Raw genomic sequence first — 20,738 nt, forward strand, 5'->3', positions numbered from 1 at the left:
TCATATCTCAACCGCTGACTACTTCGATCTCAATAGCAGATCTTTGCGATTTAAAAACCATAAAGTACGTCTTTGACAATATACACTCATCAAATACCATCCAGAACATTATTTTAAGACAGCTATAAGAACACATAATACTCGATTTTTTAATTATTTATTTGTTAAAAGCAATAAAAAAAAGCAATGACCGTAAAAAAGCATTGTCCTTGCATGTGTTTTTAGACACATAATTCTATTTTTAGTCTATCACAAATATTAAACCAATCTTTATAAACTCAAACACTTTGAAATAACCTCAATGTCTGTTGTTCAAAAAGAAATTTTTTCAAGGACTTCAGCAATGAATCAAAAGTTAAAAGTTCCATAAAATTATTTCATTTCAAACAAAGATAGCTCGTTGTTTGTGTAGAAAACATAATAATGGCAAAGTTTAACTGGCTTCAGCTTGCCAGATTGCCCGGTTTTATCCGAATTTGCCCGGATATATTAAACCTACTGAATTTGAGAAAAGTCTAATCAGGCCCGGTTGCCCAGATTACATTCAAAAAATTAAATTGTGTAGTAAACTTTTTTATTCATGCTTCTAAATCAAACTTCTAGGCAAGTTTTACACAAATAATCATGCAAGGCTAATAAGTTAAAAAGAAAGTTTGGTTTTTTTTAAATTTCTGTGAAGAAAGTCCTTGATGTTAACCAAATTACTTCGGATATTGCCCGGAATTTTGATCGACAATTATGAAACCAAATGTCCGGATTTTGTCCAGCTTTAAGATGGAATAGCCCAGATTTTTCCGGCCCAGAAACGTACAGAAATAAATCTGGCAGCCTTACTATTGTGATATAAAATAAAATAGAATACTATTTGTATCGGAAACTGATAATCATATAATCTTTATTCTTGTCAAGTCATGTAGGTCAGGTTAAAAACAATAGTAATTGATATATGCCAATATGAACCCTACGAATTTTTTCTTTGTCGATTCTTGAACAATAGCAAATTGTTCTCTTTCACTTGCGACTCTCTGTTATTGTTTACATTTGCCACGCGGTCTGTATCAATCACCGAGGTGTATTCAAACTAAAGTTTTTTTTTCGCGAGTGTAGTTTAACACTTACAAAACTGCTTCAAAGCTTTGAAAATTGATAATCCAGACTTCATGTAATTAAACGAATCTTTTGATTTTTTTTTTTTTTCAAATAATCAAATAACTATGAACGAATTTCCATATTTTAACCAAACGAATGGAATTGATATTTTTGATAAAAATACAATTTGTAAGTGCAGTATCTTTGGTTTTAAAAAATTTTACATCACATAAAAAGAAAGAATTTTTGAAACTATCCTAAACTGCCCCTATTCGCATATGAGTCCCATGTGCATTTTCATCGTTTTTGAGTTATCGATGGAAAACGCTTCTTTGTGCTCCAATTTACCAATAAAACAAGTTTTTGTTCGAAGTTTGTTCCCAAAATTTCGAAAAAAATATGACCCCTGATGTGTCCCATGTGAAAAATATTCGCATATGAGTCCCATGACCAAAATGCAGAGCAAGAGCTTATAATTAAATGAAAGGATAGATAGAAAATGAAGTAAATCAATTATTTAATGCTTAAAACATTATTTACATATAAATTGATCGTAAAGTAGCAACATGATTCCGAAGAAATCTGGTTCATAGTCACAAAAAACATTAATAAGTAACAGGTTAATTCTACCAAAATTATTTTTTCGACAAAAATCAACCGAAGAACAACGCTCAATAGATCAGTCTTCGGTCAGGATGGATCCTTCGAGGGAGATTTCGACGATATAATGTGTGATCGGTAGGTGGTACTTGAAGTGTTGTTTCGGTAACAAAATAACAAACATTTTTCATTACTTTTTTCTATATGCACAACAATATCAATACCACTGTTTTCGTTTATTACTAAGGAAGATTTTCCCTGAAGAAATCTCCTTCTTTGTCTTGAATCCAGCAGACTTTTGGTCGGTGTTATCCACGTATCCGTAACACGCATTGAATTAAATGGTGATGATGTCTTATAAATTCGCAGCAATTTCACACGAATGAAAACAAAGTTTTGGAAAAACACATCCCACTTGACGAAAAAACCTTGATTGAAATCAGTTTGGAATCAAGATCTTTCGAAAATTTTCTTCCGCCATCAAAAAGAATGGTAAACAAATGGAAAAAATATGTTAGAAAAGTACTTGGCACTTGCCGATAACTTTAGCACCAGAGACTCATTTGCGAATAATCTCTGATCGAGGGTTAAAAATATTCGCATATGAGTCACATGAATGTTTTATTGAAATTTCTCCGTAATTATTAGTTAGTATTAGCGCAAAAGTAAACAAAAGTATTCTTTGAAGTGTTTTCTATCCGAACTATTGATAGGTTTTGCCAACAAACGATGCATACGATTGTTTTCATGAAAACAAGTTTCAAACTTTATAAGCGTTTTTCTCGGTTTGCAGTTTTTACACATGGGACTCATATGCGAATAGGGGCAGTAAAGGTATTAATTGTTTTTTGACTTATTTGAGAAGATATTACTGTTGGAAAAATATCATTATTTTGAAGTTTTTCAAAATGAAGAACAATAATAGTGGATACGAGCAGCAGAAATTTTAATCTTTCAGTCGATTTTTTTGTGAACATGCCAGTTTTGTACATTTTTATAGCAAACTAAGGTAAAATAACTAAGCTTTCATTATTGCGCTTTTAGAAATTAGAGATTTAACGAATAGAATTTTGACCATTTCGACTATTCGGCCGAATGAATTTTCGGTCGAATATTCGGTCGAATATTCGGTCAAATACTATGTCGAGTTTTTTAGAAAAAAAACAAACGTGATAATTTTAAATTCTTCCATTTTATTCCATCTTAAAGCCTCATGATTTAGAGTCGGATATTTTCAACTAGATGAGTAATGCATAAGATCTTCTTCAAGAATGTACCCATTCTTGAAGAAGATCGTCTTTTCAAGATTTTAAATGTCAAATTTAATTTCAGTGCGCTCTATTGAAAGATGTCCGTTCAAGATGTCACTAAAAGAACGTGATTTGTTGCCTCAAGGAAGTCTATAAAAAATAATGAATTCCAGTGAAATTTAGGGCAAAATGTGTCGAAACAAGTACTAAGCAATTTGTCAATTCGCACAAAGCAAAATGCAAGCAAATTGAGCCAAATATTCGGATAAACGGTATTTTGTGGTATTTGGCGGGCCGAATATTCGGTACATCTCTATTATTTATTCTTTTATAGAATTTCAAAAATCATGAATAATAGATCTTTTGAGATTTGAATAAAACAGAGGAATTTATAATTGAGAGTGCCAAATTTATACTTCGAGTAAGCTATTAATGCAAAAATTTAAATGTCTCCAGAATTTAAGAATTTAAGAAAACAGATCATGAGTCGTTTCAAATAAAGGAATTAAAAAAAAAGAAAACAGATATCGGTATTTTCAGTCTAAAAGGATATAAACGATGTGTTTTAAGTTCATCCTACTTTTCAACATACATTTTGCTGTTTCAAGGTTTTTTTTTCTATTTTGTGAACTTTGTGAAGGAATAATAAATGTCGAAACATAGGATGAAGTAAAATCTCATCTTTAATCCCTAGGGATCAAAATAGAAAATCACACTTTAATCTTTTCTGAACCATAGACTAAGCGATACTTTACTAAACGATTTAAATTATATAATTTAAATTATTTTCTCCATTTCACCACAACAGAATATTTATAAAAGTTGATAAAAAAGTCTTACATTTGATCAAAATTTTTATAACCATGGATCTATCACCATTAGACAAACTGGCATCATTCATTCCGAAACATCGACATCGTTCCCAAATTGCACTCTGGTGCTTGCCGATTTCCCAAATTCCTCAACTTCCCGAATAGGGGTAGCCAAAAAAAAATCCTTCGGTCAAATGCGAAACCTGCTTCTGTCATTTGACGTGTCTATAAAGTACGTCCATCAATTGACTCCCCTCATGGCTGCCAGCTTCATACCTTCTAGAGAACCACATACCATATTTTTCTGATGCTGTGATGCATTTTCTCCTCAAGAGCAGATGAGTATGGGGAAAAAAAACTTCAAGCTCAACATGCAACATAAAGCTCGATTGGAAAAAAACACACCTCCACATGAACAAGACCACATAAGGATCGGCCAACTAACAGGAGATGGGAAGACAATCATTTAACGAGCGCACTCAAGTGAAGGTGATGGTCATTTAAGGGACATGAATGGGTGGCCACCCACCTTCGCCGCATCTGATCCTTACCCATTCGATAAAATGATCCACTTTTGGCACGATTTCAAGCAAGTTTATGCTGCTGGCATCGATAAGTCCTATCGATTTGAGCTAACCCTATGGTACATTTGATGGTTCATGTTTCAAGCGGTGCTAAAATAAATTGAACGGCATCTGATGTGGCAAATAAAAGTTGGTACCTACTACACACCTATCGAGAAAAATTGTGATGCAGAATAAATTGTTGCAAAAGCCCTACAAATTTATCTCGCAAGATGAAACAAGCTAAAACAATAATTTTATTTATTTATCTGCAAACAAAATGTTACAAATCCCGCGGGCTTTTCTCTGCTTACTAAAAAAATCTATGGATTGAATCAGCTTTTTCCATTTTAAAATATTTCAATTAAATGTTTGTTTTTATAAAACTTCATATATTAAATCACAATGTAATTTACATATAGTATTATATCGATGTGAGACAAAAAAAGTCTGAAAAAATTCGTCATTTTGATGTCGTTACTGTCAGATCTCATGTTTGAAACATGATTAAAAATTAATTCACTTTACATTCGAATAGTTGCATGCAATCCATCAAAGTATTGAAGTTGCAAAAGTAGTTAGAAATGGTTGGAGCTGAAAACTGTTTAATTCAGCACGATAGATTAAATAAATATTAGATTCCAGAGTTGTTTTAGTTGTTTTTCAGTTAAGTTTGCTAAAAATTTTTAATTTACTTTGTAAAGAATACTTCATCTTGTGAGATGCTCATTAACTCTTATGAGGGATTATCTGGAAACACCCAATCTCCATTCCTACGAAAAAAGCTCACCCTACACTGAACTTAAACTTGCTCTTACCGCCAACAGAAGATGTTGACTCAACAGCTGCTACAGAATGTAAATCAATTCAACACGTAACTCGCATCAAACGTAATAATATCTGCTGATTACATATCATTTAACATAGTAATAAACAAACCCCTTCAAACATTCGCAGACACTCGACGACAGTCTGCAGCAGTTCACCGAACAATGTTACGCAAATATATTTTCCGATGAATCATATGTGTTTGCATGTGTATTTGTATAGGTGGATACTTAGTAGATGAATACAAGACAATTTCCTACCGTAGCGAGAGTTCCGGCTTTAAACACAAAAGACATAGGTACCCGATGTGTTATGAAGGGGGTGCAAAAACATGCCGATTTTTGAGTCAGTCTTGGCAGTTCGAGGTATTTCTCAAGATATAGAAGGAAGATCATCTGTTTTAAAGATTAATTTTAAATTTTTAAATTAAAAAAAATCTTAAACATGAACTAACTCTAGAAGAGATTTTTTAATTAGAACATTTTGCTATAAAGATGTTGCCCAATTTACCAACACTGTCCCCAAGATCAGTGTTTTAAAGAGCAAAATAAGATGCGACACATAACGAGTGTTTTTTTCTTGGAGGAGGTAAAAAGTCAACAACAATATCTACTGTTGCTGGCGGCATTTGACAGGCTATAAGAGGTGCGTGAGGGGGGGGGGTGGTTGTGTCTCGTGTTGAGAAGGAAGAGGAGAATGAGATTTGGGTGGTTTAGTTACTTGGGACAGGAATATGCTAAATAGCTTGTAAATCATGCGGGTTTGAATACCTTTACAACATTCAGAAGCATGTTGTTGCGACATAGAAAATTATGACTTCAGTGTCATCATGATATTCAACAGTTATTTGATCTATTTTTAAGACCCGCTGAAAACCGCGTACTTTCCAACTGAATATGCCACTTAACATTATTTTGAATGATTTTTCCAAATTCTTGAAAATACATTAGCTGAACAACCGGAAGCAAAATTGCACATTTATGGCGATTTCAATCAACGCAACGCTGACTTTATTTTGGATGATGACAATGAAGCAATTCTACTTTCAGTCGTAGGCGAGAACGAAAAGCCAGACTATCAGAATTTGAACTTCGGACTTTTGAAACTAGAACTCATTAATATAGAGTGGTCAAGTGTGAAAGAGATTGAAGGAAATGTTGATACAACAGTAGAGACCTTTTATACTATTATGATTAATCTAATAAACAGCTATGTACCTTCAAAATTTAAAAGACGGTCCTACAACTCTCGACCGAGATAGAGAACACTTTACATTCGTTCCAGATTAAGCGTGTGACATTCAAATCAATGAAATTGATTACAATAATGAAAAACTTGATACTTTAAAACTTGGCGACCGAATTGACCGAACCTCTTTTAATTGTTTTTAATATGTCGTTAAATCAGCATCCAAAAACTCTTTGAATCAATAATAAATGAAAAAAAATATCAACAAGTTAAAGTTTTTCGACAAAGACTATGCAAAACATCATCCTATTATTCAAATGATGTACAAATACAAATCCACAAAGTTTAGTTATAGACGTAACAATGAACAAAACACATTGTTTACATAAGTTTAGTTTGAGGTAGTTTTAAGTATTGTAGTCTACAAAGTATATAAATGAATAAATAAATGAATCGGAAAATTCAAGTTTCTAATCAAAAAATTCTCTATCCAATATTTTTTATAAACATTGGATGTATTAAACCATATTATAACAAATTTGTCTGATAAATCTTTGTTATTTTTTTTTTCTAAAAAAGTGAAGAGGGAATTATTTTGAAAATAATAAATCATCGTGCAGCTTTTATTCAAGTTGAATTTATATGAAACGAATCATTGAAAATTACTCTAATACATGGGTGGCCCAATCATGGCCCGTGGGTCACATGTGGCCCGCGACAAACTTTTGTGGCCCGTGAAGCTCTTTTTGTAAAAACCAAACCATTATTCTGTGAATTGAAAGTTTTTTTTTGGTCTGCATATATCGTTTGGATAAATTTGTTTGTATCACTAAATCTACACTAACTAAATTCGAAACAAATATCTAGAAATCTCTTTAAATTGATATGAGTCAAAGGGGTAAAAGTTTATAAACACTAATTTCAAGAAAACACGCTTTTAAATTGAAGTGTTTGGCCGTTTACCTTACATTTTCGAACATTAACAATTCTCTTGCGTTAAAGCATGCGAATACAATTTTGAAAGTTTGAAAAAATCAACATATAGAAATTGAGACATGGAGAATAGTTCGGCAATATTAACTCAAAATTGATCAGTATTGCACTTATAGCCCTTTGGCTATGAGGGCCTCATATAATTTTACAAAAAAGGTTACCGTCACAGAATAAAAAAAAACAATAACAATTAAAAATTCTGAATGATCAAAATTGTACGGTATGTGACGCATTCTCTGTAAATTCCATCACACATTTTTCAATGTTTTTCGATTGGGCTTTGGTGACTACAAAACATTGGTATGAAGAGCATTCTAGCGCACTCTAGTTTTAATATTGATGAGCTTGGATAGCCTCAGAAAGATAAAAAGATCGATAAGAATTGTAAAAACAAATAAAAATAAAAATAAAAATAATACTTTTACAACAACTTCAACCATTTTTAACTAAAATTCTACTTCAACAACTTCATCCAACAGAATTTAATAACTTTAGTAAATTATGATTAATATCGAAAGCTTACTCTGTAAATTTTTCCCATTTGTTAATTTTTGCAAAGCTGTCACAGAAAACGGTGAAAATTAAACCAAATCCAAATATAGATCTTAATTGACAACGTGCTCTGTAATAATGAACATCAACAATGAAAAATTATACAGGATTTGCAGTCGGGTAGTAGAATTCAGCTAGAACCGGTTTGGTACTGATAAATCTCTCAGAAGAAAGACTTTTTTAAGCAAAATTTTTACTTGAGAAAGTTGTTATGATTATAAAACAATTAAATTCGTCTTTTTCCTGTTTAAAGAAGGCTTTCTCAATACACTTGGAAAATTTAAAAAGAGTTGGATTGAGTTGAGGTTTAGGTCCGTACTTTGAAAAATTCATATTACTTATGATATAACTAAAGTTTGTTAAAAATTATTCTTCAAATGTTAAAAGCTTGTGAACGTTTCTTTTTTCATCCATTCTATTCTGTGTTTTTTAAAATCCTCGACCATTTTTTCTAAGGAGAATGGTAAACTTGAAAACTTTGGAAAAAATACGATCACTTTTTGTATTTGGAGACCATAAAACTGATTAAATGTCCATTGTAATCAAGCGATTTTTCCTTTTTTGGGATGGATAAACCAAGGAGGTTTTAAATCCCTTGAAAAGATTGACGTACATACATAAGTTGGGAGGGCGGGTTATTGATCTCGTCTGGCGAAATATTTTCACTATTTTTCAAATGTAGCAAAACTTGTAAAAATATACAAGTTACAAAAATGTTTTATGAAGATACTCTATGCTCGATGTGACATAGGTAAATGTTTTTTATAGCGTTTGAAAAAATCTCTTATTATTTGTTTTTTTAACACTCTAGAAAATTTTGTTTGGCCCGCCAGCCGATCTCAGTTCTGAAATTTGGCCCGCCTGTTGAAAATGTTGGCCACCCATGCTCTAATATGTGTTGTGAACCTACTTGGTCTAATAATTCTACTTTTTTAAAGCAATCGAATGCCTTAAATTCAACCACGGTATAAGAATAGTTCAGATACCGTTATTTCGAAAGCAACTTTCTATCTTCTTCAGGAAGCGTTTTAAAGGGAATCTTTTTTTCACGATTTTCCGTCTCACGACATTTTTTTTCCAAGAGCAAAAAAAAGCCCGCGGGAGTTGATTTCTCCTTCAAAATCATGCTCCCTATACCTCCTCATTATTATTACATTTTTTTTTTATAAATATACCTTTTCATTGTTATTTACAAAATTCAAAGTTTTCTGTAAGCGAGGAAATGGTTCCAGAAGCCATTGGTAAACTGAAGTAAATATACTAAAGGGTGATACGGTCAAAATTTGGTCAATATCAACTGGACGTATTTCTTTCAATTTTGCATATAAAAAAACCTGAACACCCCTTATTTTGAAGGTGTGTATGTGTAGAATGTTGCTCCTATTTTGATTTTGGAATTCACTCTTCAGTTGTCAAAATGCCGTCCAAAGAAGAAGAGCAGCGTATCAAAATTTTGCTCGCGCATCGCGAAAATCCGAGCTACTCACACTAAAAGTTGCCAAATCAACCGTTACAAATGTAATTAAAGTGTTTGGGGAACGTTTGTCGACAGCCAGGAAGTCTGGATTGAAGGGGAAATCGAAAACCAGAAGCCGCTGAGACGACAAAGGGAGTTGTCGGTAGTTGGAAGCGAAATCCTAACCTCTCTTTGGATCTTGGATTTTTATTGGGCAGTAATATGACTTTTAAGTCCTATTACTCTGTGGTACTCGAGAAGGCCAAGAGGATGCTGGGATTCGTTAAACGCCTGAATATAGAATTCACCGATCCCGTCTGCCTGCAAGCTTTGTATTGCTGCCTGGTTCGATCAATATTGGAATCTACAAATCTGGTATGGTGGCCGTTTGAGGCTTTGTGGGTTGAGCGTTTCGAAGCAATTCAACGGTTATTTGTGCGGTATGCTCTCCGTGAACTACCTTGGAAAAACCCAATAAAACTACCGTTCTATCCAAAACGATGTGCTCTGCTTGGACTCCACACGCTGGCGGATCGTCATTCCATTGCATTGGTCGATCACTGTTCGTGGCAAAAAGCTTGAGAAATAAAATTGACTGCTGTTGGCTGCTTTCCCGTTGTAACATTGACCAACTTTTTCCCGGGATCCCGGGAAACATTGAAAAAGAAGATTTCAACATGAAGATCTTAACCCTCTACTGCGTACGAATCCTTATCAATATGGTATTTTTAAATCTAAGGTAGTACTTATTATTACAAACATTTGAAACCTTTTTAGTGCCTCAAAAGTTCAATCAGCAAATTGAAGAAACAAAAACAAAGTCCTTTCACCGACAAACTGGTATGATTCAAGCTGCGAAAATTTTAAATAATTGTGAAAGATTTCTCTCTATTGATAGAAATTAGTAAGCTGGACTTCAAGTTAATCATCAAATATCGTAAATTTTCAGATAATTATCCATTTGTTTTACAATATTTCATTTCTTTGCTGATGATTTTACTACTTTCAACAGTATACAAAACGGAAGTTTTGAATGATGAATATGGGAAAATGGAACATTCTATTTTTTTTCGTAGCGTTCATTATTGAAATTGTTTGGTTTTATAGATTTTTTGTCGTTTTTCACTTTAACACTAAGTTTTCGATTGGAAAAACATTGTTTTATCAAATTCAATGTATTAACCAGATTTACGAGAAATAATAGACAAGGCCAGATGGTAGACTAAGCCATCATGGTAGAACTACCCAGCAAACATAAAATCGCATTAAAATGATTACTCAAGTTATTAAAAACGTTACTGCGAATCGTAATTTCAACTAAAGCCAGTAAAAGGTCGTAACAATCGTTACTTGAAGTCGGATTAAATGGTTTAAATCGGATATGATAAAAAGTCCGCCATTTTTGCAGATTTTGAAGACGGTTTCGTTCCTTTGCTTTCTCCCGCGTGGGTCAAGTGAGAGAACAGCTTTGTTTTACTCTCTGCGACCATCAGTGCACCCAGAATGCTAAAAATCAGCTAGTGTATTTGCAAGAATTGCCTTATCACAGAGGCAGCAAATACTTGTGCTCTCTTGCATTCTTTCAGTATGTATGTATATGGTGTCGAATATCGTCCAAATCGTATACTCTTATCGCTTAACACGTTCGTCGCCCAAAAAAAATCTCAGAGCATGAAAGTAAAGCGAGAGAGCTTCAGATTTACAACGCGTGGCAGAACTGAGCGGCAACCTTGCTTAAGAGAGCCGTCACCCATATATGGGTGACGTGGCGACGAACGTGTTAAGCCTGAAGTTGAAAAAATGTACATATGTATATTGCCTCCACTCTGGTAGGTAAATGCTATTTTTTCGAGTTTCATACGATCATTCTGTAATGTTTACAAGACGTATAACTCTGGTCTGGTCAAGTACTGCTTTACTCTGGCATACGAGAAGAACACGCTACTCGGGAACGAGGAGTTGGTTTCCTATTAAGCCCGCAAGCCCATGCGGCCCTTATAAGATGGGAACCGATCAACGGAAGAATAATCGTAGCCAGATTCAGAACACGGGTTAGAAACCTTACAATGGTCCAGTGTTATGCGCCAACTGACGTTGCCGACTACCATGATAAAGACCAGTTTTACAGTCAACTGAACAGCGTGGCAGATTCCGAAGGGGACATTCAAATCCACTTAGGCGACTTCAACGCAAAGATTGGTACCGACATCAGAACCTTGAGCGCATCATGGAGCACCAAGGCCTAGGACAGATAAGCGAAAACGGGGAACTGTTTGTAGAATTTTGTGGCAACAACAACATGGTAATCGGTTGATCGCTCTTCCCCTATCGACCAGCACATAAGGTCACTTGGGTATCCCGAGATGGCCGAACAGAAAATCAAATTGACCACATCTGCATCAGTCGAAAATGGAGAAGGAGCCTTCTTGATGTCCGCAACAAACGAAGCGCAGACATTGCATCTGACCATCACCTCGTCCTTGGCGAGATACGACTGAGAGTTGCGCGTGTCCAACGGCGCGAGGAGAAAGTCGGGTGTCGATACGACGTCCGCCGGTTGGAGAATCCAGAGGTGAAAAGGGCATACGTTGAACAGCTAGAATCCCGAGCTTCGGAGCTGCCGACAGACGGAACAGTCGAAGAACAGTGGTGTGGAATCAAGAATGCCTTCATCACGACGAGCCATGGTACTCACGGTAAAGTTTGTGGAAGGAGAAGTGAATGGATGTCGGATGAAACTTGGAGGATGGTCGATGATCGGAGAAAGGCGAAAGTCGGAATTGAGCAGTCATGTACCGGGTCAGCCAAAGCAGCCGCCCGCTTACGATATGCGGAGCTGGAAAAGGCAGTTAAACGAGCTTGTAGATGAGACAAGAGAGCCTGGACAAACTCCCTAGCCGAAGAGGGAGAAAGAGCCGCCGCCAATGGAGATATCCGATTACTATATGACATTTCTCGCCGCCTCAGTGGAGCAAGGACTAATGCAAGAATGCCGCTGAAAGACCGAGCAGGTCAGTTATTGACCGATCGAACAGATCAGCTCAAACGATGGACTGAGCACTTCGAACAACTCTTCCGAGTCACGAATAGCGATGGCCAACAAAACCCGCAGCTCGAAGCGTCAACAGTTAGTCGCATTATTGTCGTAAACTCGGATGCGCCCTCTCTGGCTTAAATAAAAGCGGCAATCAAAGAGATGAAATCCAACAAAGCGCTTGAGATCGATTGCATTCCTGCTGAGATGCTCAAAGCTGACCCTGACTTGTCAGCACAAATGTTGCACCGTCTTTTCGCTGAAATTTGGGATACTGCAACATTCCCGGCCGACTGGATGCATGGTATCCTTGTGAAGGTCCCGAAGAAAGGAGACCTGACAGAGTGCGGTAAATGGCGAGGCATAACTTTGATCTGTACAACTCTCAAAATACGCTGCAAAGTTATTCTGAACAGGATCCAGGAGAAAATTGACGCTATACTCCAACGGCACCAAGCTGGATTCCGATCCGGAAGATCATGTGTGGACCACATCACAACACTACGAATCATACTGGAGCAAATCAACGAATTCTAGCACTCTCTTCTGCTGGTTTTCCTTGAATTCGAAAAAGCATTTGACCGACTGAACCACGAAAACACCTGGGCGGCTCTTAGACGACGAGGAGTCCCAGAGAAACTAGTCCACTTCATCGAAGCACAGTATGAGGCATTTTCGTGCAAGGTCTTACACGTACGGTGTCTTGTCCTAACCTATCCCAGCAACTGCTGGAGTGAGACAAGGATGTATTTTATCAATTCGTAATGGATGAGATCTTGACTGGATCGATTTACTGTAGACCAAACTAAGGTTTGCCGTAGAATCCTTCGACAATGGAGCAACTGAACGACCTTGACCTGGCAGACGATATTATTTAGCTAGCCCAAAGACAACAAGACTGTAGGAAATGACATGCAGTGCAAACTCGACGACCTCACCGAAAGGTCAATCTCTCTACGAACTTAAATCCGAATCTTCAACTCAAACGTCAAATCCGTATTGTTGTACGAGTGCGAAACTTCGTGCACATATGCGGTGACGACGCGTAAACTGCAAGTATTAGTAAACCGCTGCCTGCGGAATATCATCCGCGCTTGGTGGCCTGGCAACTGGATCTCAAATGAGGAACTACATCGCGCCGTTGTTATCAAAGGGCGCTAAAAATCGAGATTCGGGAACGTAAGTGGAGATGGATTGAACATACGCTGCGAAAAGATGAGAATGAGATTTGCTGAGAGGCGCTAGAATGGAATCCAGAAGGACATCGAAGAAGAGGCAGACCCAGAAACTCGTGGCGGCGAAGCCTAGATGTCGAAATCCGAACTGTCGAAGAGAGTCTTGACTGGGACCAAGTGGAGACGCTAGCTCTGGATCGTCAACAGTGGAGGTCTTTTACCACGGCGCTATGCACCGGAGGATCGGCGCGGGAACTTTAAGTAAGTAAGTAAGTAAGTAAGTAAGTAAGTAAGTAAGTAAGTAAGTAAGTAAGTAAGTAAGTAAGTAAGTAAGTAAGTAAGTAAGTAAGTAAGTAAGTAAGTAAGTAAGTAAGTAAGTAAGTAAGTAAGTAAGTAAGTAAGTAAGTAAGTAAGTAAGTAAGTAAGTAAGTAAGTAAGTAAGTAAGTAAGTAAGTAAGTAAGTAAGTAAGTAAGTAAGTAAGTAAGTAAGTAAGTAAGAAGAAGCGGAACGAATCATTTCATCATTTCAAACTTTTAATATTATGCCCTTATGAAAATACCTTATTCACTAAAATGGAACACAATGTTTTTTCGCTGAACATATAGCAACTCAACACCCAACAAATGAATCCACCGACCGGTAGCAAAAAAAAACGAAGAAAAACTAACTACTGTTTTCTCTAGCAGACACTTCAAACAGTTTTCATCACAAATCATACTTTGCCATATTCTTCTTCGATGCCACCTTTCGTTCGTTGGGTGGGGTAAAAGTTTTCATGAAGAATTACTGCACCCATCTCCTCGGAGAAATACGCGCTCGTCTTGGAGAGAAACCACAAAACAACTCCCTTTAACTTAGTTTCTAAATAGGTAGAGCATCTCTTCCTGAGAAGAGCTCCCCTAGGTGTGGGGCGTTAAGTAGATTAGCAACTTATTCCAGACGTTTGGGGAGCAGCGAAGTTGTTGCAGCAGCTTTTAACTTGGTTGGCCCACAAAAAAACCTCCATTTTTTCTGTTCTCGGAAAAAGGGTGATGAATAGCGAAACTTTAATCAACAAAATTTAGCGCGTCAATAATGTGACCGTCTGTTTCCAACAAAGGTTCGGTAATTAGTTTTGACCTCGACCCTCATCGGGTGCGTTAACTTTTTTCTTCTCTGTTCAAAAACTTTTCTCGGTCGAAAGCAATGAAACTTCGCCATCATCAAAAATGTCTTGTACATAGTGGAAGCCGTTCCAGATTTCTCTTTAGAATTTTCTGCATCACTCAATTCGACCAGAACCAGTTGAAACTTTCGGTGGAGCTAGAGGATGTGAAAAATAAAATCAACACTCCACCGAATGACGTCGTCGCTAGATCATGAAGCAAAGGAGAAAGTGTTTGCTTCTAGGAAAAAGAATTAAGATGAAAATGAGAGAAATCTTTTGAAAATCAAAAAGTGAACGCTACTTTGGTCGGATGACTGGTTTCACCCTCATAGAAGATTGGAATGAGAGAGAGAGCGAAGAAAACTTTGTTTGAAAATTAATTATGAAACTTTGAAATTATGGGAAACTTTGGATCCATATACGTCGACAGATCTCTGTCCCCAACCCTACTTTTGATGTCGCTTTTCCCCAGCCTTATGGATCTTTTAAAGCTTCTCAGAGTTTTCTCAAGGGGGGAAATGGTAATGGGAACATTGGCGTGAAACTGAACTTTGGGTTGTCGTACTTTTTGCAACTTTTTGATACCTGATCATTTAATGTGCTGCCGTGATTTTTCGTTTGATGACTTTGACTTAGTTATTTTGGAAGGAGGAAACGCTGAGTGAACTTATCATCAATGGTTGAGCATTGCAGTATGATCTGATTCAAATGAATCAAGAGCTTTGTCAATTCTTACAATGACATAAAAGTAAACATTCGAAAGAACGGAGAAGGTTAGTGTAAAAAGGTTCTAGTGATTCAAAGACCTTCAAGAAAAGTGCAACTAATTTTTGCAAAAAGTGTAGAGGGTTTAGGATTTTCGAAAAAAGTTTGATGATGAAGGTTATTGAAAAACAAAACTGAGATGAATGTTATATATCCCGTGTTCATCCAAAGGGCGGGTCAGGATATCGTTCGAGTTTTGAACAATCTTTTCCGGGAAGTATATTCATTGGGGCAAGGGGAGTGGGCTTGGTGACTAATTTATTTCTATGATATTTTTGCTCTAACAATGCAGGAACTCTTACTTACCTTTCCGAACTCTATAGTTTCCCTAGAGCTATCGATCTTATTCTGTAGACTGTTCTCAATCTGTTACTAATTTTTAGTATAAGCAAGAAATGTAAACAGAGCAAAAAGTTCAATCATGGCTACTTAAACCTTCGGAATTTGAGCCGTTTCAAATGAATGATTCAGAAAAAAAACGAAAAAAATGAAAACATTAACTTAAAAAAAAACTTTCTTTATTCGGACTACATGTTCGATTATATTTTTTTTTAAATTTTCTATTCCATTAACAGTTTTTCATATTTATAGTAGCTTTTGAAAAATCGTCCTTAAATCTTTTTAAGTGGTAAGAATAATTTGAATAATGAAACTTTAAGTAACATTATAGGGAACTTACTTTCATCGATGGATGAAATTTTTGAATCTTCTGAAGAATTGATTTTTTAAATGAAGCTGAGGAACAAAACGATGAAATGTGATGGAAAGTTTTTCAAATTCAAATTACCCTTCCGCTCATTTTCAACATTTTTCACATTATTCGAATCTTCTATCCTTCTATAACTTTTCAATTCTTTTATATTCTTTTTCAAAGAATATAAAATTTCACTGATATAGCCGATAAAATTATTTCATAAAATTTCTGAAGAATTTTTGGAGATTTGGGCAAAAAATAAGTTTTTTTTTAAAGAAACCTTAAATTGATTTTAAATACAAAATCTTATTCTATGCTTTTATCAAGTAAGATAAATCTACAAAACTCTTGAGCAAATTTAACGATATTTTCAATTGATGAAAATCGAAAATCAAGTTTTCAGAAGAGAATGAGATTAAAATTTTACAATTCAAACTTGATTTTTGCAAACTCGATTCAATTTCAGATTTTTGTACGAGATTTGGCTCTTCAAAAAATTGCAATTTTAAAAGGTTATTTAATACATCATGAAAATATTTGATTATCGTTGAAAGTCAAAACGAAAAGGAAAATTGGATGATTGGATCATTGATATTTTGAAATTAGAATTCCTGAGGTTCTGGTTTTTGTTTCAGTGTTCTTACTTAAAAAAGAGATCACTCCTCACCAAAATGGCCGATAAAACTTTTTGAGCAGTTTTCACTTTTGTGTCTAAAAACGATTTTTTTGGAACTAATTGAAAAGAGATCTTTTTTTTTAAATCCTTATACATAATTTGAACGCTGCTGATGTGATTCGATAAAATATTTGATTTTTTATTTTTATTTTTATTTTCCTCTATTATTTTTTTTGGATCATGCTTATGTTCAGATTTGACCAATGTTTTTCAAAAAAGTAATAAAACGCCCATAAAAGCCCGTGCAAACAGTAGGGGAGAGTGGGGTATCGTGGGCCATGGGGAAACGTGGGCCACTTTTAATATCTCAGATGTGTGATGAGATAAAAAATCTCAAACCAACTGTCATCGTCGTCGCTTTGTGTGAGCATGTATTCCTATATGTTGGTGACTGAAATACGCATCATATGCTTCTTTAATTTATCAAGCTAAAAAAAGTTAGAAAAAATTACTTACATAATTAAAAAAACACCCGCTAATTTCATCGATGGGGAACCTAAAGTGCATAACAAAAATATGCTTCTACCTACACTTATGATCTTAGTTTTGTCATTCACCCTTATTCTTGTTTTCGATCGAATGACATTCGTTCGAAAGTTTAGCAATTTCGCATTCTTGTTTTCGTTCGAACGAATGAGAACCGTTCGATCTTTCGAACATCATTCGTACGAACAAAACATTGTATTCTCGTTTTCGAACGAACGTATTTTTTGTATGGACTGACAAACGCGAGTCTGATGCTGCGAATGATTACACTAGTTTACAGCATTTTTGAACTCAGTAAACTGAAGGTCATTTCTAATGTGAAATCGGGCGCTGAATCCGAAAATGAAATTCAAAAAAATCTCAGTAGAACCGTTTTTGAGTTATGCTCCAAATATGAAATATCTGAAAAATTAAAAAAGTTCTTGTACTTAGATTAAAATATCTCGGACGGTCCAACAGTAATTTGAAATCCCTCTTTTGCATATTGAAAGTGAATAAATTTTCTATCGATCAATGCAACACTGTTTTTGAGTTTGACCAACAGTATTGTTGATATTAGTGACTTTATGAGAGAAAAAGTTATAAAAAACGCATTTTTTTAGAGAAAATTTTGTTTCAACGAAAGTTTTAGACTCAATGGTAGCATTTAAAAAATCTGATTTTCCTTTGCCCTTGAATGTCAATTTAAAACAAATATTTCAAGTGGTTGTTTATCAAAATCGGTTGAAAATTGAAGAAGTTATGGCTACTTTAACATAACTGTAATTTTTGTAGTTTTTCATAGTTTAACGAACCGCAGTACACTTATCATAGTATAGGAAGAATGAAACATGATAAATCTCACTCGCTCCAAGTCAAAATTATTTATTAGCTTACCAGAAGGCCACATGCCCAGTTTCTGGACGATCAGACCATAGGGAGGGGTTGCTTGAGTCTCAAACGTGAATAAAATTTTGAGGTATTTTGCCTGGGAGGAACGAAAAATACTGGTTTTTCATCAATAACTTCTTTCATCACTAGTTGATTGTTTTTTATGGTAGGTTTTCTTAAAGCCTAAGTTGAGACAAATATTTCACCCGAAGACTGTATTTCGATTGGATTTGAAACAGAAAAGTTATGGCGGTTCAAAGATTGTCTTTGGTCGAAAATTCTATGTATAAAACGCAATGCGTAAAAAGTACTCATTGAGTGTTGGACATAATTTGCGGCCTTTGAACTGCAATAACTTTTTTACTTCAAGTCCAATCGTGTTGCAGTCTTCGGGTGAAATATATGTCTCAACTTAGGCTTTAAAAAATTTAACCATAAAAAACAATCGGCTAGTGATGAAAAAAGTTATTGATGAAAAACCAGTATTTTGTGTTCCTCCCCGGCAGAAAACCTTAAAATTTTATTCACGTTTGAGACTCAAGGAACCCCTCCCTATGGTCAGATCTTTCTGAAACTTGGCATGTGGCCTTCTGGTAAGCTAATAAATAATTTTGACTTGGAGCGAGTGAGATTTATCATGTTTCATTCTTCCTATACTATGATAAGTGTACTGCGGTTCGTTAAACTATGAAAAACTACAAAAATTACAGTTATGTTAAAGTAGCCATAACTTCTTCAATTTTCAACCGATTTTGATAAACAAACACTTGAAATATTTGTTTTAAATTTTCATTCAAGGGCAAAGGAAAATCAGATTTTTTAAATGCTACCATTGAGTCTAAAACTTTCGTTGAAACAAAATTTTCTCTAAAAAAATGCGTTTTTTATAACTTTTTCTCTCATAAAGTCACTAATATCAACAATACTGTTGGTCAAACTCAAAAACAGTGTTCCAATGATCGATAAAAAATGTATTCACCTTCAATATGCAAAAGAGGGATTTCAAATTACTGTTGGACCGTCCGAGATATTTTAATCTAAGTACAAGAACTTTTTTATTTTTCAGATATTTCATATTTGGAGCATAACTCAAAAACGGTTCTACTGATATTTTTTTGAATTTCATTTTCGGATTCAGCGCCCGATTTTACATTAAAAATGTTGGTCAGTGAATCAAGTTCACGATTTTTTCTAAATTTTGTAAACTAGTGTTATCGTTTAAAGCAATTAGTGAAGTTTAATACCAATTATAAAATACAAAAGTGGTTCAAAATTACCTATGTATTTTTGGCTAATTTGAGCAGAAATGAAGAATAAGAGGGTACTTGAACTAACCATAAATAAATTCGATGCCAACCGAATTGAGCCAACTAATTGGAAACCTTTACCAATATATAAAACCGATTGTAGAGTTTAAAATTTGATTTATTTTTCGGGATCTATGTTACAAAATTGTATCTTTGATTAAAAAATGACAAAATTTTCTAGATTAAAAAACTACTTTTTATTTTTAATATCGCAATTCAACCTCGATTTTCAATCTCCTACGGTGGTTCAACTTTCTAGCAGCAACAGCAATAGCACCACCTCCACCGACTGATATCGGCTCCGACTTGTTGATCCTCTTGCAATCACCCAAAAACGCCTCCATATCAACTGTTTTGGCAGCTACTTTTGATGATTTTGTTGACCAGCCAGATCCGTTCGTAGAAAAATTTACTTTTTGTCCCTGTCCGTGGGCCGTTTGCTTGGTTCCTTACCATACTCCGGTCCATTCGCCAAATTTCACAAAATCGCAAAGATTTACATTTGATTGATGGCAGGCGAGAAATGTCATTTGGATACAGCAGGGCTGCTTAGAAATTTCGAAATTCATCTGGTAACACCAATTTCGTACGTATGGCGTTCGAACGAAAACAAGAATACCATTTTCGAATTCGATCGAAAGTATCCGTTCGAACGAACGACAGATACGCCGTAAACAAGAATAAGGGTGATTATCTTTCACGTGGAAAAGGAATTTTTGATGAAACATCAATAAGTCACACAAACGCCACCAATTTGCAAATCATTGCTTGTGGGGAATCGTGGGCCACACATCTTGAATCACCTATATTTTTATGTTTTTGTACACATTCAGAACTTAAAATACGTTTTACCAATCTGCAAAGTTTTCTTATACCAAATGAAGAGTTATGAAAAATATTTTGTCCATCCTATATAAGAAATTTTGCCAAAACGTTCGCGAGCCAGGTTTTGGAATCTATGCGATAGTACACTGCTCTCTTTTTTATTTCATCATCTGAAATTGCTTTTTAATAACGAAACGAATTAGGAAATCACAGTTTTGGGTCAACTCATAAACTTTGCATGTTATTTGGTCAATTTGGATTTGGTGGCCCACGATTCCCCACCATTTTTCAAAATCAAAAAGATATTGCTTTTTTTCAAACCGTCAGAACTTGGGGAAAATAACTTATAAAAAAATTTAAAAAATACTTTATGATGCCTTGAAAATGTAGAAAACCTTACCATTTTTTATTTTCATTTAATCTTTTA

This window comes from Uranotaenia lowii, chromosome 2 (assembly GCF_029784155.1).
Source record: "Uranotaenia lowii strain MFRU-FL chromosome 2, ASM2978415v1, whole genome shotgun sequence".
NCBI lineage: Eukaryota > Metazoa > Arthropoda > Insecta > Diptera > Culicidae > Uranotaenia > Uranotaenia lowii.